The following is a 27,531-nucleotide window of genomic DNA, read 5'->3' on the forward strand; positions in this document are numbered from 1 at the left end:
AAAACAGGGTTAATGCTGTGGCCAACCAGAAGAGGACTCAACAGCTTCCAGACCAAAATCAGCATGGTGGTGAAGGCAGTAATCCTACCTGCTCATCAGATCAACCTGCTGTTCACTATCAGCTTGGGCAGTATTTACCTGATTTTCACCAACAGCACCTTGAGTATTCCACTCAGTCGTTTTCTCACACTGGTTTTTATCAGTCAACACAGTGTTTGATCCCATCTGGATTGGAGGAATCCACCCAGGTTCTGACCCCAGGAGAAACCTCGGAGCTGACGCTTGATGATTCAGACATGGAATTATTGTTAAAAATTGCAAATGAGATGATGCAATGTTATTCTCCCATCAACTGCCCAGTCCAGGTTACTGATGAGGTTAAAAAAAACCTGAACTGTCTGAGGACCATGTTTCACCCTGGGAGGTGAGGTCATCGTGCCCAGCACATGACTGAGCCCATAGGTTTTTGTGGTCAACATTTAACATGTTTTTTTTGTTGTTCTATATTTTTATTATAAGAGGAAGTCATTAAATAAAGTGGACATATACTATCATTACTGGTCTTTTTTTTAAAAAACAATATGTCAAACAAAGTGGTATAATTTTCTCTTGTATGACATTACTGTATCTTTGCTTCAATATGAAAAGGAGAAAAAACAAACAAAAACCTGAATGGTCCAAAAATGGATGCCATTTTTCTCAGGACTTGTGTCCATTTAAAAAATCAGAACGATCAAATACATCACATTAAAAAGTTGTTTTATAAAATGTATCACTATCTAAAACTTACAAAGTGTGAGTAAATTATTATTAAATTATTAAATATAAAATGTGGTTGATTTTATAGTGATGCTTAATTTAATGTGACAGTGTGTTTCTCCGGCTCCTACAAAATTTTTCCAGTTGATCAGTGTGAACTACTGCAGTGTCGTCTGTGGCACACACACACAAATGTCAGTGAGTGGATGGCCTCCATGGAGAATATTACAAAGCATTTAAAAAAGAGCTGACTCCACTTCTGCATAAGGTCTATAAATATGCTCTCTCAGAAGGTGTTCCCCCTTTTTCATGGCCTTTAATGTACAAAACATACAAAATAATTGGGGTGCACTGCAAACAAACATAATGTTACCACCACCAGATGGGACTGTCAGCTCCTGAATCAGCATTAAAACCTAGGATTAAAATGGAGCCCCTCTGTTGGTGGCTGGGCCACTGCATAGAGTAAAAATACATCAGGATGGTGTGGTCGGGCGTGGCGGTGGGTCTCGATAGGGTTTTGCTGGGGTCTCTCCTTGCGGGTTCTTTCCGGGCGGTGTCGGCCTGGTGGGGCGCGGGGGCGCTTCCTCCCCTTGGGTGTGGCTGGGTGCTTGTTTCGTCGGCTGGTGGCCTTGGGGGCGGGCCCCGCGGTGTGCGGGCCCGGGGCGGCCTGCCTCGCCGGTATGGGGGGTGGGTGTGCTGGGGGTGTGCTGGTGTCCTCACCGGGGTTGGGGCGGGGTTGCTTGGTGCCTCGGAGCGATGCTGTTTACTGGGGGGCGGCGCTAGCTGTTCCAGTGGTGGAGGTGGCTGTCGGCCGCCTGGTGGGTCTGTCCTGCCATCTGCGGACTGGTGGGTGGGTCCGGGGCATCTTTGGCTCGGGGCTGCGGTTCCGCACTTGATGTGTGCCATTGGGGTGCCTCCGTCCCCGCGGTGGGGATCGCCGGTTGCTCGCGGGCCGGTGGGGGGCGCTGCTCCGTGGCTGGCGCTGCCCGGGGGGCGGCGGGCCCTGGGCTGCTGGCCTTGGGCTGTCCGGGGCTGTGCGGTCCTGCTGGGCTGTGGCCGGGTCCTGGGCGGGGGTGGGGGGTGCGTCCCGGGGGGCTTGGCCCGGGGGCTTGCCCTTGGGGGGTCCTGGTCCCGGGGGGTGCTCCTGGGGCCCGGGATGATTGGCTGGCTGGCCGGGCCGGTCCTGGCGGGGGTCTTTCGGGGCGGGTGCCGCGTGCCGCGCCCTTGCATACCTACTGGTGCGGCCCCTGCTTGGGCAGTGCCCCGTGAGGCAGGGTGTCGGGGATGCCCGTTCGGCGTGGCTCTGGTCGTCTGCTGGGCGTGGGCTTCGGGTCCTCCGCTGGGGTCTCGGGCGGGGAGCTCTCTGGGCCGTCCCCTCGGGGGGTTGGGCGCGGAGGTGTGGGGGGGGGTCTGGGGGTTGGATCGGTGGCGTGGTGCACTGGGTCCTTGGCTCCTTGGGGCTTTCTCGGGTGTGTATGGGGGGGGGCGATGGCTGCCTCTCGGCTTGGGATCTTGGGGGCGTTCGGGGGGCTGCTTGGCCGTGGGGTGGTCGCCGGGGGCCCCCAGATTGCCCGCTCTTGCTGCTGGCCTGGCTGCTTCTTCGGGCCCGGGGGCGGCTCGTGGGTTTTGCAGTGGCGGTTCTTGGAAATACATTTGTCATGGATGCACTGGCCTTGGGCTGTGGGATAACACTCATACTGGGCTCAACCACAGACACGTTGTTCCCAAATACCTGTTTTATGGAATTTCCACTCACTTCTTCCTCTGTTCACAGCCACCACCATTATTCCTAAGCCGCACACTGGTCACCAAACTGGCTTGACAACTCAACAATAAGCACAATATACACAACCACAATTTCACATCGCATCACTTGAAACCTAACGACTACTCCCCACCCATTCCATTTCCTATCTTGTATTCCTCTTCCCTGTTAACTTCCCCACCCCTCTCCAACCCCTCACCTTGGTGTAACACTGCCCTCTCTTTTTTTACATCCTCCCTTTAATAAAGTATTTCTTACCCTTCCCTAGGGAGAGCTGGTGATGGTCACAATTATGCAATGAAATAAATACATTTATTTAATTGCAATAACAAAATATGCATTGCTGTTAAAAGATTGCACTTCTTGTAGTGTTAACCTTCAACAGAATGTGCAGACAAGAGAAAAAAAGAAAGAAAAAAAAAAATTAAACAAAAAAAAAAAAAAAAAAAAAAAATGGAGCAGGAATACACAACAATATACACAGTCTGCCGTATAGCGGCTTAGCACCAATCATATAAAGAAAAGACGAGTGTGAGCAGAACACACTAGGAAACACAAACTTAAAGACGTGCAGGCAGCAGGTCTATGATGCACTGTAATGGCCATCAGGACATAAACAGTGTATTCACAGGCAGGCCACGCCCAACGTTCACGCCACAAACAGTAGGGATGCCCACTTCCTGTGTCGTACCAAAGTAGTGACCCCCAGGTCAAGCCTTATTATTAAAACTAAATGTGGATTGTTACGATCATGCTTTGATTGTTAAAGATGGATTATTATTCATGGTTCCTTTTTTAACTAATTTCAACTTAATCTAAATCTAACAACAAAGCCATGTACGTAAACAGAGACAAAACTGATATAATCCAGACAGTAGATTAACACTAAAAAGACAGTTTGAGCAAAATACACAAAATCTAATTTGTTAACAAACAAAAATTATTATATTCTAAATATTAAACAACTCATATATACCTAATAAATCAAATAAAGCAGACACAATAGACCCCTAAATAATATATAATTTGATAATATTAATACAATTTCTACCTAAATAAATGCTTTTGCTATTCTGTACATTACGTGTTGTTAAAGTTAATAGTATTCATAGATCTGCTTGACAATGTCATATATTCTCCTTTTTCTATCAAAGTGTAATGTTGCTAGGCGACCAGCCTGCTAACTAAACGTTAGCTAAATACTCTCTGGGTTCTAGACTCAAACACGCTGTAATTCAGTCTTTAGATCAATGTGTCCAACTTGTGATACAGTAAAATCAACACCACTGTGAACATTTGAACACACTGTCAGACTCAGATCCACCTTTTTCACTCAATGATGTTCTGATGAACTTACTGCAGCACTGCCAACAGTAGTTGTTGATGTAACTCACTTTCCTTTACACAGGAGATCTGATCTTTAGATATTGGTGTATTTTTTTATTCAGCCTCTGTTGATCATCATAACTTCATAACATTTATTCAGACATTCTCAACACAGACACATGGTGATACAGGACTGTGGACCAGAACATGTTATCAGGAGATACAAATGATTTCAGCCTGTCTCACTGTGCCTGATAGAAAATGTATCCCCTCTATAATCCTCAGGTGATGGACTCACATCATCTACTTTATTCTGTACACATTTATCATCATTCATAATAAAACTTGTGAATTAGGACTAGTTTTATCAAACACAGCTAAAGTTATGGAGGACAGACAGACGTAAAAATGAGCTCCACTTGTGCCAGGCTTTTCAGCATGATGTAAGAACTTTATGTCCTTGTCACATGAACCAAGCGGGTCCAGCTGCAGAACCTCCATGCCCCGCTCCGGAAGTGACATCATGAAATGAAGAAAAAAATACAAAATAAAACCGATAGCATAGCCATGTTGGCTAGGCATTTCCAGAAGGTTTATCTGGGTTTTAAGACCTTTGTTAACCGGATTCCTCAGCAGTGTTACATTGAAAAAACAAAGTATAATGCACATCATCAACAACATATAAACTGATCAGCATTTCTGTGAATGATGTTGATCGTTAGAGACACAATAGTTTTATTTGTGCTGCAGTTCTATCACAACCTCTTTGTTTTAAACTTAAAACGGGGATAAATGTAGGATAAATTCAATGTTTAAAGATTCACAGCAGCATTAATAACGTAAAACTTTAAGTACAACACATGAAGGTAAAATATTTCATTAAGTCCATTTTATGATAACTTACATATTGTTTTTTAGTGATTAAAGTAATTCTTACAGCCCAGAGCTAATTGTTTTATGAAACAATATCAAAACGTTCAAGACGTGGTTTTACATTAGACACTTTGTGTTAATGTTTTATGTATGTTTTTATTTTTTTTAAATTGCAATTTTAGGGTTTTACTAGGATGGTGTCTTATTTGCTCATAATTTATGCACAATTGCATTAACATTACACTAGCAATAATTAATCATATGCAGAATCACATGGCTTGATTAAATTTAAAGCACAGCTTATAACTCAGATCTAGTAAAAGTAGACCTCAAGGAATATAGTTATTGCTATATATATATATCATAAATCTAATATTAATGACATCAGTAAAATATACAAAAATGTACATTTTGTTACAGTTGTGAATAGGCATACTGTTATTAACTTATTAAGTATACAATGCCAGATACAAATACATTTAATTTGGAACCACTAAAACTTACCTTGGCGAGAACTAACAGTAAATGTTACAAAAATCCTTCTATAATTTAGTTCCAAAGAAGCATCAAACCAGTAATGTTTAAGTTCTAAGTAATATGGATCATAATTTGCGAAATAAAGACACAAATAAGTGGTTGACAAAAATCAATATTTAGTAATGTCAAAAAAAGTACAAATTAGGTTATGTAAGATCAACACAAAACAATATTAAACAAATACAATGGGCTGTAAACACGATGAAACTTAAGGAAGACATCTGTTTAGTGTCTTTATTTCATTTAATTCAACTTTATTTATAAAAAGCCAACTAAAAGAAAAAGTCACATCATAACAAAATATAACATTAAGAAAAAACAATTCTACATAAACAAGCATCAGCTACAGTGGATTATTTTTTGTTGATGGTTCTCATGGCCCAGGGATACAAACTGTTTGTCATTCTGGAGGTGGAGCTTTGATTGATCCGTATCTCCTTCAGAGGGGAGCAGGGTGGGAGGGGTCAGAGAGGATGGTCTGATGGTGGCCCAGGAGAGCTCCTCCTGGATGTGAACACCCAGGAACCTGAAGGACCATACTTTCTCCACCAGGTCACCATTGATGATGAGAACAGCGTAGTCTACCAGGTTCCTCCTGAAGGTGATGGTGTTGTGTGTTTCTTTTGGATATGTGTAGGGACATTTATTCAGAATAATAAGAGGCTACAGTGAGGATATTTGACCATTTTAGACTGTACTTTAGGTGAAAGAGTGGGAACTGGTGCAGCTGTTGAAGCAGGTTGTGAAGGAGAAGGAGTGACTAAGATAGGTTCAGTAGAGGTAGGTAGACATTGGGCACGTCTGCACATATTGAGGTGAACTTCTATATGACTCACATCTCTGCACTGTAAAGTACAACAGCAAATCAACATACAGTATCTAAAACAAATAAAAGCAAAATAAAATGATTACTACAGACAAAGAATAGAACAAGGACAAAAATAACTTGTAGAACTAATAGGATCATTTTTTTAATCAGCATTGATATCAGATGTGCATTTACACAATAGGCTGTCTGCGTCCATGTGAATCTTACCTTAAAATGTTATTGTATTTTGCACATGGACATCAAAGTGCTTCTCCATATTAAATAACTTAAATGACTGTAGTTTTGGGCAAATGGGGCAGTGATACTGCTTGCAGCACATTGTACAGCAGCTCACCTCAGGTTTGACGTCTTTTTTGAAAATTGAAACGTGCATCTGAAAAAAAAAAAAAAAAACGTTTAAAACATTAACATCAGTGAGTGAACAAGGTTCATTTAGAAAAAGTTGCTTTAATTCTACAACAATAATTCTTCGGTTATTTTGTTTCAAAACCAGATATTTTCCGGTCTAGATGTAGAATCAAAGGTACTTTTAAAAAAAAAACAACAATATGTTACCATTGGTATTTTGATTATCTTAAAACGAATCAGAAATGCATCTTTTTTTGTTTTTTTGGGGAATTTGGTTTTCCAGTTTCTGGTTTTAAATGAATAAAACAGAAAAACAATCCTTATTTTTTAAATTTGGTTTTAAAACTAAATAACCAAAGAACAAAGGGTACACGAATCCGTGTATCATTCATTCATCGTTATGTAACAAAAACATGAAAAAAAAAAAAAAACACTCATTATTTGATATTTGTTTCCAAAACCAAAATGAAAAAAACAAAAAACGCCTTGTTTTTCAAATTCAAGCTCTTTTGCTTCAGTACAGAAAACAAAAAATGAAAAACAAACACCTTTATTCATTTTCTCCATCACCGATTGGTCAAAGAACGTGACCCGGAAGTAAAGCGTTAAACATTCTGTGATATCTTTAGCTCTGCAACACTTAGGAGTCTCTAAATCCTCCTAAATGTCTGTGAGGAGGTTCTGTGTCCAACACCAGCTAAAGTGAAAAGGACACGTTTCTGATGCACAGTTGGAAGCAGTGATCTTATCATACCAAACTGGATGAGAGTACACTTCTGGGTCACGTACTTTGGCAAATATGAAATATGATACACGGATTTATAACAAAATTTGGTCAGAGAATGATTTCTATGTAACAATCGACACAAAACCTTCAAATCTACATTTGAAATGTGTACAGTTTCAATTTACATTATGACGAATCTCTGCTAAATAAGACAAACCATGCCATCCTTTTTAAATGGACACATTAATACAATAATAACTCAAACGATATTGTTTTATTTCCCAGGGTAAACTGTGAAACCGTTATTATAAAAACACACTCGATTACGACTGTTATTACAATCTACTGGTATCAAAATTAACCCTTGCGACTAATTTCAATGGCATGACATAATATTAAGCTTTAAAATTGTACCTATTTTAAAGAAAAATAGCCCACGTTAGCTCAGCCTCATTTAAAAAAAATGCTTTGTGCTAATGTTGTGATTGTATTTTACATCAACAGATCATCTGAAGAAACTAATAATAGTCTGCAGCTGGACCCCTCTCGTCTGAACACCGCGAATGTTGAAAATTAATAATTTTATTGATAATTTAACATAAACAAAACTATTTACTTACCATGTTCTGAGCACGGCTGTTCCGAGAAACACGTGTACCACTACTGTCTCGTCTAACAAAAGAAGAAGAGTAGCTTCTTCTTCTTTGGTTGTTGACGGCAGTTGGCACCCAAAATATTGCATTATTGCCACCTTCAGGAGAAAAGCTGCTGTGCAGGAACCCATATATGGAGGGTTAGCTTCCGGGCCAGGGGCATGGAGGAGCTGCAGCTGGACCCCTCTCGCATATTTTGTGTTTTTCCTGTTGAATCAATCAGGGGTTCTCGTGACAAACGCTTCAAACAAACATAAAAATTGTTTAAAAATGATAATAAATTGTATATCTATGGATAGTTCTGCAGTAGTTGAAAAGATCTGATGCAGTGGAAACAAAAATAATATTAATGGATTACATTTTTATTGCCTTTTTATGAGACAGAGGTTTGTAGACAGGAGTACAAGTGTTATTTTTTTCTTTAAAACTGTCTTTGTGCCAAAAATAATAATGCATTAAAATCATCAAACATGTTTCATTTTGCACCTTATTTTTTGGAGATATCTCATATATTGTGTTTTTGCTGTTTAAAATATCAGGGGTTCTCATTATGAAAAAGTTCATACAAACATATAAAGGGTTTGAAAATGATAATAAATTGTATATCTATGGATAGTTCTGAAGTAGTTGAAGAGATGCAGTAGAAGTAAAAAAAAATACTCATGCAGTACATTTTTATTGCACTTTAATGAGATGGAACATTTGTGTACATGAAGTGTACAAGTGTATGTAAAGTTAAAGGAGTGTACAAGGGTTCATTAGCATGTTAGCTCAGCTTCTGTAACATCTCACAGCTTCTCCATCAGCTGCTCTGCATTTCATTATGAGGTGCATTCACTTTCCCCAGGAGAGTGTGGGAAAATAGAGTCTCTATAGGAAACCCTAACATATGATCCCTGATATCCAGGTTAGAAGAGTGCTTAGATTGATCAGAAAGAGCTGAACTAGTTTGATCTAAAACACTTCTTTATCAAAGTCTCCTCTTTACAGTAGAATATATTCAACCATTAGCAGGAGGCAGAAAATCCCAGGTTGAGTGAAGGCAGCACAGGTGCAGGTGGTTAATTGTTCACCCTCTCCTCTCTGTGTGACCTGACTCACTTTGACTTTCACACGTCATTGAACACTAACTAAACCAGATACACAGACTCATTGTGACCCTGTATTGACTGTGTTTGGGGCCAATCAGCATCACTTCTAGATTGTGGATATCCATCAGATGGTACTATTGATATGTTCAACAGTGATAAACAGTGAATGAAAGCTGCTTAAACTGTTTACTGTTATTAATCATTCAACTTCACTTCCATGCCCCTTATTAAGAGATTTTATTAACTCACCTGTTCACTGGTGTTGTGGATTATCCTGCAGCTGCTCCCAGGGTTTTCTCCAGTGCTGTTGAGTGTAGGGGACCCCAATGTTGTAGTGATGGAGCCCCCTACGCTCTGTTTTCAGCAACGTAGGGAGATTTTCTGTTGTTTTTTCATTTTTTAATCAATACTATCGTAATAATTGTTGCACACTTGGACACAAAGGGACTTCCAGATGTTCACGGGTTGTTTAATCTGAATAATCCAGAAAGACATACATCAGTCTCACCATCTATTTAATACAGGCGATCTGGACGGATGCTCCAGTCTTTACCTGAGGACCCCTGCAGCCCTTTAGCTGCCCCTGATGCTGCCTGTGTGTATGTAATAACTGTCCATGTATATAAGCTCTGAGGAGAGCAGACAGTCTGTTCTCCTCAGAGCTTACAGACTGGAGAACACCACCATGTAGTAGTTTTCATTAAAATCCTACATGTCCCATGATTCTTAGCTCTTCTCTGTAGTCCTTGTTCTCCTGGGACGTGTTTTAAAGGTGTTTCTACTGTCGTAGCTGGTCTGTCAGTCTGTCCTCTAAGCTGGTGTTCATCTCTCCTCTGTTTCACCAGGAGGTGAAATACAGGTGTGTTACATTTAATGATGGTGGATACAATGCTGAGCAGTGTTTACTGTGACACCAACTACACAGAGACGTCCACACGCTCCTAAAATCTGAGTTGTTTTTTTTTAATGAATGAGGACTTTATTATTTTTAAGTGTTATTAACTTCATCCTGCATTCTTTATAGAGTTTTGTTTTTGCTTTTTGCCTGAGTACTTTGTATATTTTATGTATTTTTGTTTTTGTTTTAACTTGTTTGAATAAATAAACGAAACAAAATCAAGTGTATTGGATACATTTAAATAAAGAAATGCTTTATTCTGTTGTGGGTTGAAAAAAAAAATCACATTTATGAAATAATGTTTGAATGAAACAAACATAATTAAATTGTTATGTAAATATTATTTAATTTGATTTTTCATTCTATTTTATTTTATCTCTGGTCTAGTTGGGATTATTATAATTTATCCCAAAAAAATAATTAAATGAATGATCTTAGAGGGCTTTAATAATTAATGTGGGCATAATGAAAGTCAAACATTCTTTTTTAGTCTAGTCCAGTTTTTTTCTACCTTGGGGTCGTGGCCCCATGTGGGGTCGCCCAAAATTCAAATGGGAAATGTCTAGTAATTAGGGATGTAACGATTCACTCAACTCCCGATACGATTCCATTCACGATACGATTTTTTCACAATTTATTTTACAAAATGGGACTGTAGTCAAATGATGACTGAAAAATATTCCTTTATTTTTTTGGGGGAAAAAACTAGAAAATACTGTATTATCTTCCTTTTATTTTTTATTGTCAAAACAATCCCTTGATAAACTATGCAAATCAATGCAATTTAACTAAAAATAAATCTTGAAATAAATAAAGGAGTAATACAAATGAAGAAGAAGCTTATTAATTTAAATTCTGGTTCTATAGTAAACAATACAAAACTACATAATAGTTCTTTTTCTTTTTAAAAGTGCAACTGAAAATGTATTTTGTGCCTTAACAATTGGACTTTAAAAAAAACCAAAAAAAACCGTCAGATATTTGTTTGGACCAGCAGAGGGCGCTGGTAACCCAGTGGCCGGTTGCCATGCAGCTATTCTGTGCGGTGAAGAAGAGATGATACGTGCTAGCTGACAGAGCTAATAGAAAAACGTGAGTTTTACAGATATTCACGTAATATTACAGATATTCTTTCGGTGCTAAAGAGGCAATAAATCATTCATTAACATGTAACATTAACATGTAAGAGTAGAAGGCGGCCAGAAAGAAAGTAGTAGCAGATTCTGCCCGCCGGTACAATGCTGGACAAGAGAAGGGATAAATATGTAGCGCCCTCTGCTGTTTAAAAAAAGTACTGCGATTCAATTTTCAAAGTATCGTTGTCAATCGTGATACCTATGAATCGATTTTTAACTGCCTTACGATTAATCGTTACATCCCTACTGCTCATACATCTTAGTGCTAATACTAATATCAATTTGTTATTTATAAACTTGAAAACCTGAGAACATTTAACTTATGGTTATTAATACTTACATAAAAGGAAAATGGAAATAATAGAAATATGGATATTTGGCACCAGTGTATTGATAACGTACCGCAAGACGAAATATCGCAATGTATTGCATCGATATTTTGGTGCATCCCTAGCATGCGCACACGCTTCTGTGTCCACCATCACCCTGAAACGGAACAGAAGTCTCCGGTATAAAAGCTAAAGTAAGTGTGAGTGCATGGATGAATAAACAAAACACACACACACACATTTATATATACAAACACACACAAACAGCAGACGCTGTCCCCACTTTCAGACCCAGTAGACTGGGGAGGAAGTCTGGTGCTCAGCCACTTTGCTTCAACCAGAGACATTTTCGCCGTTATCGCATAGATTTTCACCTTTGTGCACAAAAGTGAGTGAAATACTATAGAGCTGTGTCACGTAAAGCAAACAACTCTTCAGTGTAAATGAGATGATAAAACAATCTACAGAAGTTTCATTACGACAATGACGTCATTGATCGGATCGGCAAATTAAGACATTACAGCTGATCACATTATGTGCATAAAATGCAAACTATCAACCGATTCAATATAGCCGATCAGATCGGTGTAAACCCTAGTAAATATCTGCTTTTTCTAGTTAAAACATGTTTGTTTGTCCCTCTCTAGCTGTGTGAGTGAGGAGGAAATGGCCGCATTGAGCGTCCGACGTTGGACGCCTAAACACGTGGCTAAGTGGCTGAGGGAAGAGGGTTTCTGCGACTACGTTGGACTTTTATGTAACAGACATCGACTGGATGGCACCAGCCTCCTCGCCCTCACAGAGTACGACCTCCGCTCGCCACCGCTGGAGCTCAAGGTTCTGGGCGACATCAAGAGGCTGATGGTGTCCATCCGCAAGCTGCAGAAGAACAATGTAGCTGTGTTACCCTTTGACGCCCACTCTCCCAGTGGCTCAGGAGGCAGTTTGGACTGGCTTTGTAACGGAGAGTCCAGCAGAGACTGCACCAGTAGGAGAGGATTACCACCAGTACACCAACGGGAAGTACAAGCAGCAGATGAGGAGACTGGATCCTGAGTGCTGGAAGACCGTGCTCAGCTCCATCTACGTGGTGTTTGTGTTCGGATTCACGTCCTTTGTCATGGTCATCGTGCACGAGAGGGTGCCAGACATGCGCACGTACCCTCCTCTGCCTGATTTTTTCCTCGACAGGTATGTGTGTTCAAGTAAAACAAAGAAAAAACAATAACATCACCATTAATCAGCAGCAAAATAATACAAAATAAAACACTTTTTCCCACAACTGTCAATGTATCAACGAATTTATTGCAAGTTCTGTTATTATCTAGGGCTGAGCAATATATCGAGATTCAAGATCTATCGAGTTCTTTATTTTGGCAATGTAGAAAATAACAATATTGCCTTTATCTTTTTTATAGCTTATTTTGTATTAAAATAATAGTTTTAGGAGACACGACTTCTCAGAACAGCATGAAAAGCAAAGTTAGATTCATTTCTGAGTGCGTCCAAACCCAGACTTTTCCCTAAACAAACCACACTACAGAACTCACTCACACGTGCTGTCCCTTATAGGAGAAAAAGCCAACAGTGGCACATATTGTGCAGCCATTTGTTAATAAATTGTGTATTTTGTTTTTACTCCTTTTGTGTATTCGTGTTGTATCTTTTGCTGTCATTTGTGTATTTACTTCTGGGGGACGCTAGTTCCCCATGTTTGATACACGCACATTACAACTTATTTTTTGTTACTAATCTTAAAGCACGTGATGTGGTTTTAGTCTGTGTGGCATTTTAAATCAGCAAATTTAACCCTGAATTGTCTTTCTGGTTTGACTTTATTTGATATTGAGATTTATATTGTATATCGCCATTTTGAGAAAAAATATTGAGATATGATTATTGGTCCATATGGCCCAGCTCTATTATAATCCTCTATTTAGTTTTTCTCCTTTAAATGACCTACTTCAGTGTGAGACCCAGTGTTTGTGAGCAGATTTAAGCTTTTCATGGATCACCTTGGTTTAAGAAGTGATGATTTCAAAGCCAGCAGCAGTGTGTGTTGGCAGAGATAAAAGGCCTCACCTCGTGGTTATATTACTGTTTACAGCTCAGGTAAACACTCATGGGTGTGTATTAAAGGGAAACATGGACTAGTTTGTTGTTTTTTGGTAATCATGTGAAGCCTGTGATGTTTAAAGACAAAAAAAAAGAGCCATATTATATGCACACAGCTGAATGTGGCTTAGAATTCAAATGTATTTCAAATGAAGGGAAACCCTGACCCAGTCTTCTTTTGCAGCTTGTATTAAATAATTAACTGCACAGTTTTCTAGGAACACATCAACTAAGGGTTTAAGAAAATATGGATTTGGTGAAGTACCGTGATATTTCCCCGCACGATTGTCGCATTGATCCAAAAAATGTCTGAATCAATTTTTTTTCATTATCATGTTTTTTAACAAATAAAACCCATTTAATTGCGCTAACATCTGCGTAGCACGTAAATGCCTGGTCACTAGGTGTCAGTGAACCTCATCAGACCTTGTTAAACTACCTCACTCCTCAATTCATTTTAGCTTTAAATGTATTTTCATAAAACATACTAGCACTTTTATAGATGTATGTGGTCACTTTGAATTTAAGAACTTAACAGAAGCAAAAATTCAAATGTAATTTGACAGTTTGATGAACATACCACTTGTTTTTGATATTGGTAATTGAATTACAGTGAGATACCATTTATTGGTACTTGTTCTCACAAGTTGAAAATGTATTTCATAGCATTTTGTACTTGAAAATGTAAAATTTGTAATCATTGATATTGCATCATATTGTCAAATTGTGAGTCTTATCATAAGAATCATGGCAATGCACACCTCTAACATCAACCATTACATTTGAATGATTATATCACCCTTGTTAGTTCAAAAATCATCGTTTTTTTCAATCCAGTGTAAAGACTAATAATTTTTTTTAAATTTATTTATTTATTTATTTATTCAGTTCATTTCCGACATGGTTGCAAACACAGAAATTCATTTTGACATTCAGAGCAAAATCACATCATTGTTTTTTTTTTTGTCCTTTGCATGCCTGAAAGGGCGACGGAAAAAAGCATTATGCTTATCCAGATCCGTCCCCTGATTTGAACACAGATAATTTTACATCAAACTTCGTTTCTTCCCTTGTCAAACATTCTCATCTTCATAATTTCATCTTTTCATTAACGTTTTTTTTGTCCTTTTTTATGTGATGCGTTCTCGTCTCAGTCATTGTTCCTGTTGTTACTCCTCCTCACTGTCCTTTTTCTCCGTATCTCCTCGAGCTTTCTTTTCCAGTCGTTGTTTACATTCCTCCAACTCTCCAAACGAAAAGTTCTTCTTCTTTCGGAGTACCTTCATATCCTCTGAAAGTCACCTCAGCTTACGATCCATCAGAAAGGCACATGCACATATCCATACCCACGTCATTAGCAGGCCAAAGATCATGACCCCTAGCAGATAGATGTCCTCCACATCTTCCACCGTCAGTAGAGAGAGACAGAGCATCTGGCTTCTCCCTTGTGCCATGACGTATCCACTCGGGTATGTGTCCTTTGGACACGCTGGTTCGTGCTGTAGTAATTGCCTCGTCGTGAAGATTTTGTCAATGGCGCTCAGTGACCAGTTGATGAGTTCCATGTCGTCGCTGTAGAGTTCGATGAGGAGTTGACTTGAGATCTGTATGTGTGTAGAAATATCCTCCGTGTTTTCTCCTTAAATACTTTCAGATTTACGGATTGTTGTGTCTCTGCGTCAAGGTTATTCCAGAGATTCATGGCTCTATACACAGTACTATGTTTACCAACGTTAGATTTTATCCTGTTTGGTCTGAACACATTATTATGTCTGAAGTCATAGGAATTTAGATTGTATGTGAAACATTTTTGTATTTGATGTGGTAGTTTTTTAGATGAGGCCCTAAATGCGTGTATTTGTGTGTTGTAGTGTATTATTTCTCTCAGTTTTAGGTATTTTGCCTTCTCGAATAGTTCGTTTGTGTGTGCGTTGTGTGGTGCTTTATGTAAAATTCTTATAGCTTTTTTTTGTAGTTCAAGATACGTTTTGTAGTTATTACCCCATATTTCAGAGCAGTAAATTAAGTGTGATGCTATGAATGAAGAATAGATTGTTTTAAGTGATTTGGTATGTAGGATTTGTTGAAGCTTCCATAGGATGTAACTGCTTTTAGCAACTTTGTTTTGAACTATTTGTATATGTTTTTTCCAGGTCAGCTTGTCGTCCATCCACACTCCTAGAACCCTATATTCTTTTACTTGTTCTATTATTTCCATGTTTAGTTTCAGTCTTATATCTCCTGTTTTTTTTCTCTTTCCAAATTTGATGAATTTTGTTTTACTGACGTTTAGGGCTAATTTATTTACATCTAACCATGTTTGAATTTTTGATAGTTCATCATTTGTTGACTCTATTAAAGTTTTAATATCTTTGCCTGAGCATAGAATGGTTGTGTCACCTGGAAACAACGTTAGTTTGAGACAATTTGAGACTTTGAAAATATCGTTTATGTATAAAATGAACAGTTTTGGCCCTAAAATTGAACCCTGTGGAACACCACATTGTATGGTTTGGCATTTTGATGTGTGTTCTTCAAAGTCAACATATTGTCTCCTATTTGTCATATAGCTTTTAATCCATTTTAAGGCGTTGTGCTTTATTCCATAATTTTGAAGTTTTTCTTCTAGAATATCATGATTAATTGTGTCAAAGGCTTTTTTTAGGTCCAGAAAAATTCCGAATACAAATAGTTTTTTTTCTAATGCTTCTCTTATATTCTCTGTGATGTCAATTATAGCCATTGCTGTTGAACGTCCTTTTCTAAATCCATATTGTCCTTCATGTAGTATATTATTGTCTTCTATAAATTTGTCGAGTCTGTTCATAAACAGTTTTTCCAGAATTTTTGATAATTGTGGTAATATTGATATAGGTCGATAATTAGTGAAATTACATTTTTCTCCACCCTTGTAAATCGGTCTGATTTTTGCAATTTTCATTTTTTCTGTGAAAACACCATTCTTAAATGATAGGTTACTTATATGTGTTAATGGTGGGGTTATTTCAGCTGTTATGGTTTTTATTAGACTCATAGTTAGATTATTAACGTCTCTAGATTTTTTTGAGGTACAGGTTGTGATTATTCTATCCACCTCTGCTTCTGTTACTTCTTCAAGTACAAGGTACTTATTAATGTCTTTCTTCTCATTGTCAAAATGGTTCCATTTAAGTGTTGGGTGTTTATTAATCCCTTTCTCCGTGTTTTTTCCAGTATTTATGAAAAAACTGTTGAGTTCTTGTGCTATTATGTTTTTATTGTATTCTTTTACATTGTTTATTATAAAATGGTCTGCATTTTTTTCTGTGCTTTTGCGCATGGTTATGCTGTTTATAATTTCCCACAATTTTTTGTTTTTGTTTTTATTCTCTTTTAATTGTTTTTCATAATATTCTCTTTTTTTTTCTCTTAGTAAATTATTGACTTTGTTTCTGTATTCTGAATGAAAACAAACTTTATTGTAATAATGCTTATAAACTGTCTTGTTGGTGTAAATGTACATGTCTAATAAACTTAAACCTACACCATCCTCCCAGTCCTGTTATTCTATACAGTACTTAACAGAAACCTAAAAGCTGCTTGGTCTGGTTCACCTCCTGAACAATGTACAACATATAATGGGATCCTGATATTAGGACAGAGAGGAATAGAAGTGAGACATGATCATTGATGAATATTAAAATTAATAAATGACAGATTTAGTGATATTTTCATAGACTATTTATTCACCACATCAGCACATCAACACAGAATATTTCCTCATACATGGCAACCTTTAAAAAGTGAAAGGAGACAAAGAAAGAAATGTGAGAAAGAATAACACCTGATGGCCATATGATCACAGTACTGGTATCTAGAAAAATGTCATCAACTCTATACAGTATTTACTTAGAGGAACCTCCTGAACAAACAATGAACAACATATGATGGGATCCTGAAAACAGGACACAGAGGAACATGAGATGAGATGAATAATAAAATGTATAAATTACAGATTGTGATTAAGTGATATTTTCACAGACTATGTAGTCACCACATCAATAAACAGTCACCTTAGACCTCCACAGCAGTAACACAGACATGGCAACCTTTAAAAAGTGTAAGGAGACAAACAGAGAAAGGTGAGAAATAAACACCTGATGGACTTGATCAGATGATCACAGTAATGATATGTTCACTCTAGAAAAATAGCTGAATCATGTATTCTATACAGTACTTACTGAGAGGAAACAACGACAGGTTCCCAAAAATGAGTGACATCATCCTATAAGAGACAGTGAGAGGTTAAGGCTGGAAGAAAACAGCTGTTTGTATAAACAATACCTCATTCTTATATTTATTCCACCTAGTGTCTTATATATTAAGACTTATTAAGATGCACTAATTCTTATTCTTTACTTGTTTTTCTCTCAAGTTAGATGCAAAACGTTTTCTCTGGACTGTACTTTGTGCAATGACAGTAAAGTTTAATCTAATGTAATCTGATACATTATAATGAGTTTTTGATCATTTTATTTTACCTCATCAGGCTACAAAATAACTTTCTCAACAGTTCACTCTTCTCAGTGACCCTGTAAATAAAACAATAAACATGCCTGTGGCACACATATAGCTACTCAAAGAGTAAACACATGTAAACAAAAAGGGGGCGGGCTCACATCCTACTTCTAACGACTGATTGTGTTAAAGTTAGCAAGCACAACAAAAATAAATGACACCCAGTCTTGATTGATATCTGACCCAGGTAGACGACAGTTCATCACTTCTTAGCTGTAGTTCAGATTCCCTCCACTCTCACCTGTGGAGGTCTCTCCTCCTCCTGTTTCCCCTTCCCCTCATCCACCTGACGACCACCTCCACCATCATCACCTGTGGGCTGTGGACGCTTCAGATGCTGCTGAAGATGAAGCTCCACCATAGCCATCAGCAAACATCTGTGTTATTTTCACACATTTGGCAACATCTGCCTGAAGAGCTTGGAGCTTTTTATGTCAAATTTAGAAATACAAAAATACACAAAACTATGTAAAACAAAAAAACTAAACAATATTTACACAAAATTATAACAGAAATGCACAAAAATATACAAAATGACTCAAAAAAACATACATTACAGAAAAATACACCAAACGACAGCAAAAATATGAAATTGACCCTAAATACACAAAACTAAATATTTACACAAAAATACACAAAATGACTCCAGAATCACACTACAAAGGCAAATAATAATAATCATACAAAAAATGCACAAAAACACAACAGAAAGATACAAAAATACACATAAAAAAAAACATACATTACAGAAAAATACACCAAACAAAAAAATATATAAAAATGAGTAAAGAAAAAAAAAAAAAAACAAACTCATTTATCATGTTCATGTCCCATAGAATTAAACCAGGGAAATCACACATGCTATTTTATTTTGCACCTGCAAATAAACCCATTTATAACACTACAGAGTACAGAGTATGTACAGTACACCTCTTTGTATATCCAACCTTCAAACACATACTCATTTGGACATAAATGATGACTCTACTAAAGCTCCAACTATATGAATACATACTTCTGATAGTCACTGTACTAGTTTATTTACTCATGTCAAATAAAATGTGACAAAGACAACTATATTACTCATGAAATATGTATTAACAAAATATATCAACAAAAAAAGTTAAGACATCATAGACATTGTTTGGATGATCACATTGATAGATCTAAGCCCAGCTCTGGTTTGTAACTGGAAGCTGTTCACTGATATCACTTCTAAATAATCCTCCATCTACTTTCCAATCAGCTGAATGTGTCCAAATGTTAATGATGGATGTGTCAGTGTCTAATGTGACTCTGCTTGGCTTTAGAATGACTAAGAACAGGCCACAGCTGTACATTGATGTATAACATCACAAGTCTTTATGTGTCTGTTTGGATTCATAATATTAATAATGAAGTCACTCCAAACACTTTGTATTTTATTGAATCATCAGAGTTATGAAACATGTCAGCTAATGTGTTCTTCAGTGTGTCAATGCACCACCCTGGTGTTCTGTATATACAACTTTATATTATATTCATTTACACACTTAGACATGTGATTAACCTGGACACACCTCCACTCTGAGTCCACATACAGGGAGACTCCGCCCCCTTTTAATCAGTGCTGTTCATTGGGAATAATTCATATCCTTCTAGAACCAAAACATGAAGTCTTTCACTGTCTCAGATGTTGATACAACACTACATTTAAATAAAATGCCTTATTAATGTAGAAACAATCTCAAACTAAAGAATTCTGCACTTGTTTGACTCATTTTATCAGAATTTGTCAGAAAGACATCATGACTGGATGTGAAAGCAGCAGTTACTCTAAAAGTCTATTTTTAAACTCCTTCAGCTTCACTAAACACTCAGTTTCCAGAGGAACCTTCACTTCCTGTTCTTAGATCCATCCAGTGGATGTTCTTCTCATGGGAACCATGTGTGTTTGATGGAGGATTATGTGCTATCCAATGAAAAGCTCTCCCTCTCTCTGACATGTTTCTCTGTTCAAAGAAATCCAGCACAGACAATAACACGTCTTTATTTAAAGGAACAAAGCTTCACTGGACATTTGATATCATTACATTTACATTGATTCAAACTTTATGTCAGAAGGAAGATTTAAGAAGAACTTTAGGATTTATCATGGTTACATAGAACATTGTAAGTTCTAAAGAAAGGCTGGACAGGCTAAAGAACAGATTAAAGAACATTTCAGAGTTAGAATAAATCTATGAGCTGTAATCACAGAGTTGATAGAAATGTAAATATGGTGATAAAATGGGAGTGTTTGGACACTTTGGGCTCCCCTTCCCCTGATATTCATTCAGCACACTGCATGATCCATTCACAGGCTTTAGGCAGGGTTTCCCTGTCAGGAACCATTTCATCACATTCACTTCAACTGTAGAAAAACATACTTTATATAAAACACATCACATCTTAAATCAAGAAAATACTATTATGTGATGTATTAGATACTCATTTAAAACTCATGACAAATATGAATCCTTTATAAACACAGAGAAAAGAAACAGATTCAAAGGTACATGATGAAGATGGTCTGTATTAACACAGCATGTATATTCATCTACAAGTTAGGATCTGATTATTACATCTATTAGAATGTTAGTCACATTCTCTACATTCTATAAAAACTACTAATGATTATTATGTACAGTATACAAAGACATGATGGACATCATAGACTGTCTTTCATATAGAATGTGTGTCCAACTCAAGGCCTGGGGGCCAAATCCGGCCCTTTAGAGCATCTAATTCAGCCTGCAGGAGAAAGTAAAAATGACAAAAAACATAAATTACTGAGTAAATTAAAAATTATTTTAGTTGTAGATATCACAACTCCTCTAAAAACACAAAATTTTGAGTAAACTCCACAATATTTGTAGAGCTCACTGTTTTCCCATGCTGATATGATGGGAGTTATTTTTAAACTCAAATTGTTGCAGGAACTCTCAATTTTTGAAAGTTATACAAATTTTCCTAAATTATTTTACATTTCAAAAAATTAAACTCACTCATAAACTAAGGCTGTTTTTCCTATAATCTGCAGCCCTTTGGACCCCAAACTGGTCCGTATTTGAACCATCAACTAAAATGAGTTTGACAGCCCTGATAGAGAATCTGTCATTAGTGTATAATAATAATAATAATAATGTGAATCATTCTTCATATACATCATGTATGAATACAGAAGCTATAGAATGTATATCCTGTATAGAAAGTGAACAAAGGGAAACTTCTTCCTTTCCAACTGATCATTGTATTGATCTTTTCTTTCAGACCACACCTTCAAAGATCAACAACTTCCTGAACTGTTGGTGTCCATTTTCCAGCTGACAGCAGGTTTATGTTGGAATCCTGTGCAGCCTGATCTCTGGGTTCTTCAGTCCAACACTGGAACCAGAAGGTGTCGTCACCATCCGTGTGTCGCTGGGATCTGAAGATGATTCCTGCTCCATGTCTCCATCCACACAGAGATGTGAGTGGAGAACAGATGAAGTGCTGAAGGTCTTCCCACACTCATCACATCTGAAAACATTCTTCTCATGAACTCGTTGGTGGAGATTAAGGTGAGATTTGCTCTTGAAAGATTTTCCACATGTGTCACATTTATGAGGTCTTTCTGATGAGTGGCTGGTTTGGTGAAGTTGTAACTGTTGATATGTTGTAAAAACTTTGTCACACTGGTCACAGGGACACACTTCATGTCCAGTGTGAGACCTCAGATGATGGATGAGGGTTTGTTTGTGTTTATATATTTTCCCACAGTGGTCACAGTGATACAACTCTGCTCTGGAGTGAGTCTTCATGTGCAGCTTTAAAGAGGATCTTTGTGTGAAAGTCTTTCCACACTGTTCACATCTGTGAGCTTTGATTCCACGGTGAATGAAAACATGTTTACTGAGGTTTCCAGATTGACTAAAAGTCTTTCCACATTCATCACATTCAAACTTTTTATCTCCAGTATGAACGACTTTGTGATTTATTAAGTTAGATTTATGGTTAAAAGCTTTTCCACACTGGTCACAGTTAAATGGCTTTGATCCAGAATGGATTCTTTGATGTACAGTGAGGTTTGATTTAAAGCTAAAGGCCTTCCCACACTGGTCACAGTTAAATGGCTTTTCTCCAGAATGGATTCTTTGATGTACAGTGAGGTTTGGTTTAAAGCTAAAGGCCTTCCCACACTGGTCACATGTATGTTTAGCTTTAACTCCAGCTTGGCTCTGCTGTTGAACTCTTTGCTCTGAAGTTTTTCTCTTAGATTTGTTTCTTTGTTGTGGCTGAGCTTCATGGTCCTGAGAACGTTGAGGTGTCACTTTGTTCTGGCTTCCAGAGTCCTGTAGAACAGTTAGAGATTAAACACAGAGAAGGAACCAAACAAACATTTGTGAATCACTTGTTAAACCTCCAGCCCTAAACCAGCTCAATGTGGAAAAATGGATATTGGCGCGTTAGCGCCCCCTACAAAGTGAAGAGAATTTAATATGAGACAAATGTCCTATTGTAACACTTTTCATAGGGTGTTTCACTGACAGGGTTTAAAGTCACTGCAGATCATCTAGAGAAGTGGGACACCAGAAGCCATCCATTGATTTTTGTTAAGTTTTACAGAGTTTGCAGGGCAGAGCCGTGAATCTTGGCCTTTTTTGTTTTGTTTTTTTAAATACACAATGACTCCAAAAAACATACATTACAGAAAAATACACCAAACAAACTAAAATATAGAAATTTGTAAAAAAAAAAAAAAAAAAAAAAAAAAAAAAAAAAAAAAAACAACCACATTTATCATGCACATGTGTCATAGAATTAAACCAGGGAAATCACACACGCTTTTTATAAATGATTTTTTATAAATGTAGAAAGTGAGAAACTTCCTTTACTTCTTTTATCAATTAATTAATCTAAATCTAATTTTAAATCATATTTAATTTGCAGAATACCATACGAGATACTTGTTAAGCTTATTTTCTACAATGCTTGTCCAGCTTGAAAGAACATGGATGGAACACAAGTAAGACGTGAGATCAACTCAGCTTTTAAAAGTTTATTCAGTTTTCTCTTCTCTTTGTAGTCGTTTCAAACACCACCTAAACACCGTCTAACCTGGTAAAAACTACACAAATCATCACTGACTCCTACATCAGAGACACCAGTGTCTGTTTAACTTTAACATGTCTGTGAAGCTCTGTCTGTTTCTCATAGTGCTGCTGTGCTCCGTGAAAACATGACTCAGCTTTAATCAGCTTCACTTGATCAGAGCTACAGAACATCTGGATAAAGTTGTTCTGTTGTTGTGTTGTAGACCATCAATACCAGTGATTGTAGAGTATGAATCATCATAGATTATTGATAACTTCTGATACTGTAAAATATTCTAGCCTCTAGTGGTGAAAAAACACTTCTTACACGTGATGTTTGCACATTTAGCTTTGTTTAATCATTACGTCTGGAATGATGTCATTAGGATTATTTAAATTAGGTTAATTTAAATTAAGTTGATCAAAACTTAATCAATAAACCTGATCAGATTCAGTAAATCATTGATCCCTGAGGGTAAATATAGTGACATTAATGCTGCTCTCATACATCTTTATATGACATGAATAATTAAAAAGGAGCAGTAGGAATAATCCATGTTACTACAACTAATATCTACCTTTTAATTGTATTTTACTCATTTTTTTAAATTACATTTTTATTTTTGACATACATTTTTGTTCAATTATAGTTTCCTTTTTTATTAGTTTTTATTTTGTTTTCTCACAGTACAACTTATATCTTCTTTTTAATTATATCTACTTTATTTTTCATTCATTCATTCATTTATTTATTCATTTGAGCAGCATATTACAAACTTATTTTACATGACAAAATTAAAATAATTGTGCTCAAAAGGAATTAAGTTTTTTTTTAATTTATTAGTATTTTGTTTCCTTACAGGAGTTAAAAACTAATATTTTCTGAAATAATTCATTAATATTTCTAAAAAAACGGAATTTTAAAAAATTGATGTGGGAAACAGAATTTGGAAAAAAAAAATGCTTTTAAATGTATGAAATCTTTTTAAAAATTGTAAATCAAATATCTGTCAGAAAAATCGCAATTAGGTTTGTTGTGAAAATGGTGCAGCCCTAATTAAAACACAAAATGCATTGAAGCTGTGATTACATCATTTAATTCTATCAGAGTAATGATGTTTATAACGTGGACCAAGTACAGTTGTGATGTATTAAAGGTCTGTGTTAATGGAGGGCTACATGTAACTACAGTGTCTAAGTGACACACACACATAAAACACACTTACTGCTCCATCAACTCTGTAGTGCTCACATGTATTAAATACAGACGCTCCACGAGTCCACAGACAAGTTGGTCTGTTTCTAGACAAGCGTGCACTGACTGCGTCGTTTACTCACGTCTTTATAACATCATGTTTGGTCAGATTTTTAGTGTATCACTAATTAATAATGTAATTATTACCAATAAATTATTCAAAGGTCACTCTATTAACCTGAAAACCATAAACTACCTTTATCAGGTCTGTCTCTAGTTACATTAAATTCTAGGATAGATCTGCATAATGATAATAATCATCTTACTAGCACAAGCTAAAAATCTTTTCATAAATGATCTTTTTATGAATATAGAAAATGAGATGTTTCCTTTACTTGTTTTATAAATTAATTAATATAAATCAAATGTTTAATCATATTTTATTTGCAGAATACCATACGATATACTGGGTTCAAAACATTGACACGATAATTTTTAAATGAAAAAAAGGTTATATTTTAGTTGATTTATTATTATTATCACCATATTTTAGTGTTTTTTTCTAAATATATTTGGTGTAGAAGAGGTGTGTGTAGATGTGACCTAATAAAGACTGTCAGTTATTTTTATGCTACGAGAGTGATTTTTTAAAAAGAAGTCCTTGCTGATTAATGACAATATTTAAGGTTATTTAATCAATAAAAAGCATCAGAAAGTGTTTTATTATTATATTATTATTAATAATATCTTTGCTGTAGTGGATAGAGAGAGATATAATACAGACTGTCAGTTGTTTTCAGGCTATTACAGTAACTGTTAATCAAGTCATTGATAAGTTATAATATTTTTTATGATTATTACAAATAAAAACTATTTAAACCAATAAACAGTATTTTCTTACCATCTCATCTGTAGTAGTTAGAGAGGGACTTAATACTGATGATCTGCTGTTTTCACGTAGGAGAATGATATTTGAATAAGTTAATGACAATTCTTCAAAAAACTGAAAAATATGTTTTGTTAATATATTTGGTGTAGTAAATGGAGACCGACTACAGACTGTCAGTTGTTTAGAGCAGCAATTCTCAACTGGTGGGTCAGGGTTTCCCCAGTGCTCTATAGACCTGGGGGGCCGCCAGGCTTTTCTTGCTGTCTAAAATTGCCAAAAAAAACAAAAAAACAACGTAATTCATCACTGACTCTGAAACACAGAGCCACCAGTGTCCGTTTAACTTTGCTGTGTTCGTGAAACTCTGTCCATTTCTCAAGTAGCGCTGTGGCGCTCTGTGAAAACATGAGTCAGCTTTAATCAGTTTCACCTGCTCAGAGCATTTAAACATCTCATCAGAGCTACAGAAGATCCATGGATAAAGTTGTTCTATTTCATCCTTACTGACCGCCAGAGGCGGTGCTTAAGCACTGGATGTTCCATCTCGCGCATGCGCAGGTCGAGTAATTAAATCAACAAAGTCACCTGTGACCCCTGGATGACCCGGGGAGTCTATATCTACCGGTGTCATCAGGTGATCTGTTCCTTTTATCTTCTCGCGATTGCGGATAACGATAGCAGGTTGGTTGTTGCTATTCACAGCTTGTCGCTTGTAGCTTTGGAACCGTAAGGTTGCCGTTTCGAGTGTTCTCGTCCGCTAGAAGCTGCGACTCGCTGTTTTTCCTTAAGTGGTGCTGGGACTTAGTGACCAGTTTACCAGGGGCTGCCTGAGGTGGTGAGTACCGTACACTTTGATGTCATCGGTGGTTTTTCGCCTTGTGATTGTGTGCTGGTTCAGACTCGGTAGCTCCGCGGCTACGCCGCTGTCTCTTTTCAGTGATTAAACGGCTACGGTTAATCTGCTGTGTTGTATGCTGCTCTGTTAGCATCGTTAGCGGACCTCCCAGCACGTTGCTGCTAAGCGGCGGCCGGTGATTGAGTGCGTTATCGCCGCGCAGTGTGCACGCTGCGTTTGTGGTGTTGCTCCAGTTAGATTCACTGGGAGCACAGCTAGATCACTCCAGGCTGGTGCGCTTGCTGGCCTGAGTGAAGTTCCTTCATTGAAGACGCTGCAGCTCGGCGGTTATCAATATAACTATTATTAATTTAATTATTATTGTATATAATTATTATATTATCATAATAATTATTATTCATAATAGTTGTTATTCATATAATAATTTGTGTAATTGTTATTCATATAATAATAGTTGTGTAATTGTTATTCATATAATAATAGTTGTGTAATTGTTATTCATATAATAATAGTTGTGTAATTGTTATTCATATAATAATAATTTGTTTAATTGTTATTTATATAATATTATTAATAAAACTTAATAATATTAATTCATATTTTTAAGAATTGGAGAAGAATGGACTGCCATTTGTGTATCTCCTGCATGGCCCCCCTTCAGGCAGAGGACGGTCACGATCAGTGTCCTGCTTGCCTGGACATTGACCACCATTGCCGCTTGGGCCCCAGAGCCCCAAGGGGCAAGGGGGGCGGAACCTGAACCTCTCTGAAACACAGACCACAGACCCTTGGGTGGTGTACACGCTATCCAGAGGTTACACATTACAGTTCCGACGCCGGCCCCCTACATTCAGCGGGATCAAACGCACTGTGGTCAGAGATCCCATAAAATCCCTTGTGCTACGTCATGAGGTAGTCACCCTTCTGAGGAAGGGTGCCATCGAGCTAGTGGAACCGGAGGCTTGCCTCAGCGGGTTTTACTCCACTTATTTTCTTGTGCCCAAAAAAGAGGTCGGATTTCACCCGATCCTGGACTTGAGGGGGTTGAACCGGTTTCTCAAAGTTCTCCCCTTTCATATGCTGCGTGTAGCAGATGTCCTTCGGACTGTCTCAGCAGGAGACTGGCTGGTGACGGTGGATCTGAAAGACGCTTAGTTTCATGTTCCCATTGCCCCTCATCACAGACCGTTCCTTCGTTTCATGTTCATGGACAAGGTTTATCAGTTCAGGGTTCTGCCGTTTGGGCTATCCCTGGCCCCTCGAATATTTACCCGGTGTGTGGCAGCTGCTCTGTCACCGTTACAGGCCAGCGGAGTTTCAATACTCCCCTATCTGGACGACTGGCTCGTCATTTCTCCGACTCGGGAGCAGGTGTTGAGGGACACTGCTGCTCTTTTCAGTCACATAGGCAATCTAGGCCTCAAGGTGAATTATGCCAAGAGCAACCTCGTACCCAGCCAGGTGGTGAGGTACTTGGGGCTTGTGCTGGATTCATCAGTAATACGGGCCTCCCTCTCTCCAGAGCGAGTCTCCGCCACCCTAGGCCTTCTAC

General features: G+C 37.5%; 1 long non-coding RNA gene and 1 pseudogene across 1 annotated transcript; one reads left to right on the forward strand and one right to left on the reverse strand.

Moving 5' to 3' along the window:
- Positions 1 to 6,354: 6,354 nt before the first annotated feature.
- On the reverse strand, positions 6,355 to 7,845 carry LOC114458756 (uncharacterized). The gene is made up of 2 exons (XR_003673137.1): positions 7,788 to 7,845; positions 6,355 to 6,465 (listed from the first exon to the last, which is right to left on the reverse strand). It is a non-coding gene; the product is annotated as an uncharacterized LOC114458756 (long non-coding RNA).
- A 4,095-nt stretch (positions 7,846 to 11,940) lies between these two features.
- LOC114458760 (sphingomyelin synthase-related protein 1-like) lies at positions 11,941 to 13,803 on the forward strand (annotated as a pseudogene).
- Positions 13,804 to 27,531: the final 13,728 nt, after the last annotated feature.

The sequence above is a fragment of the Gouania willdenowi genome, unplaced genomic scaffold (genome assembly GCF_900634775.1).
Source record: "Gouania willdenowi unplaced genomic scaffold, fGouWil2.1 scaffold_177_arrow_ctg1, whole genome shotgun sequence".
NCBI lineage: Eukaryota > Metazoa > Chordata > Actinopteri > Blenniiformes > Gobiesocidae > Gouania > Gouania willdenowi.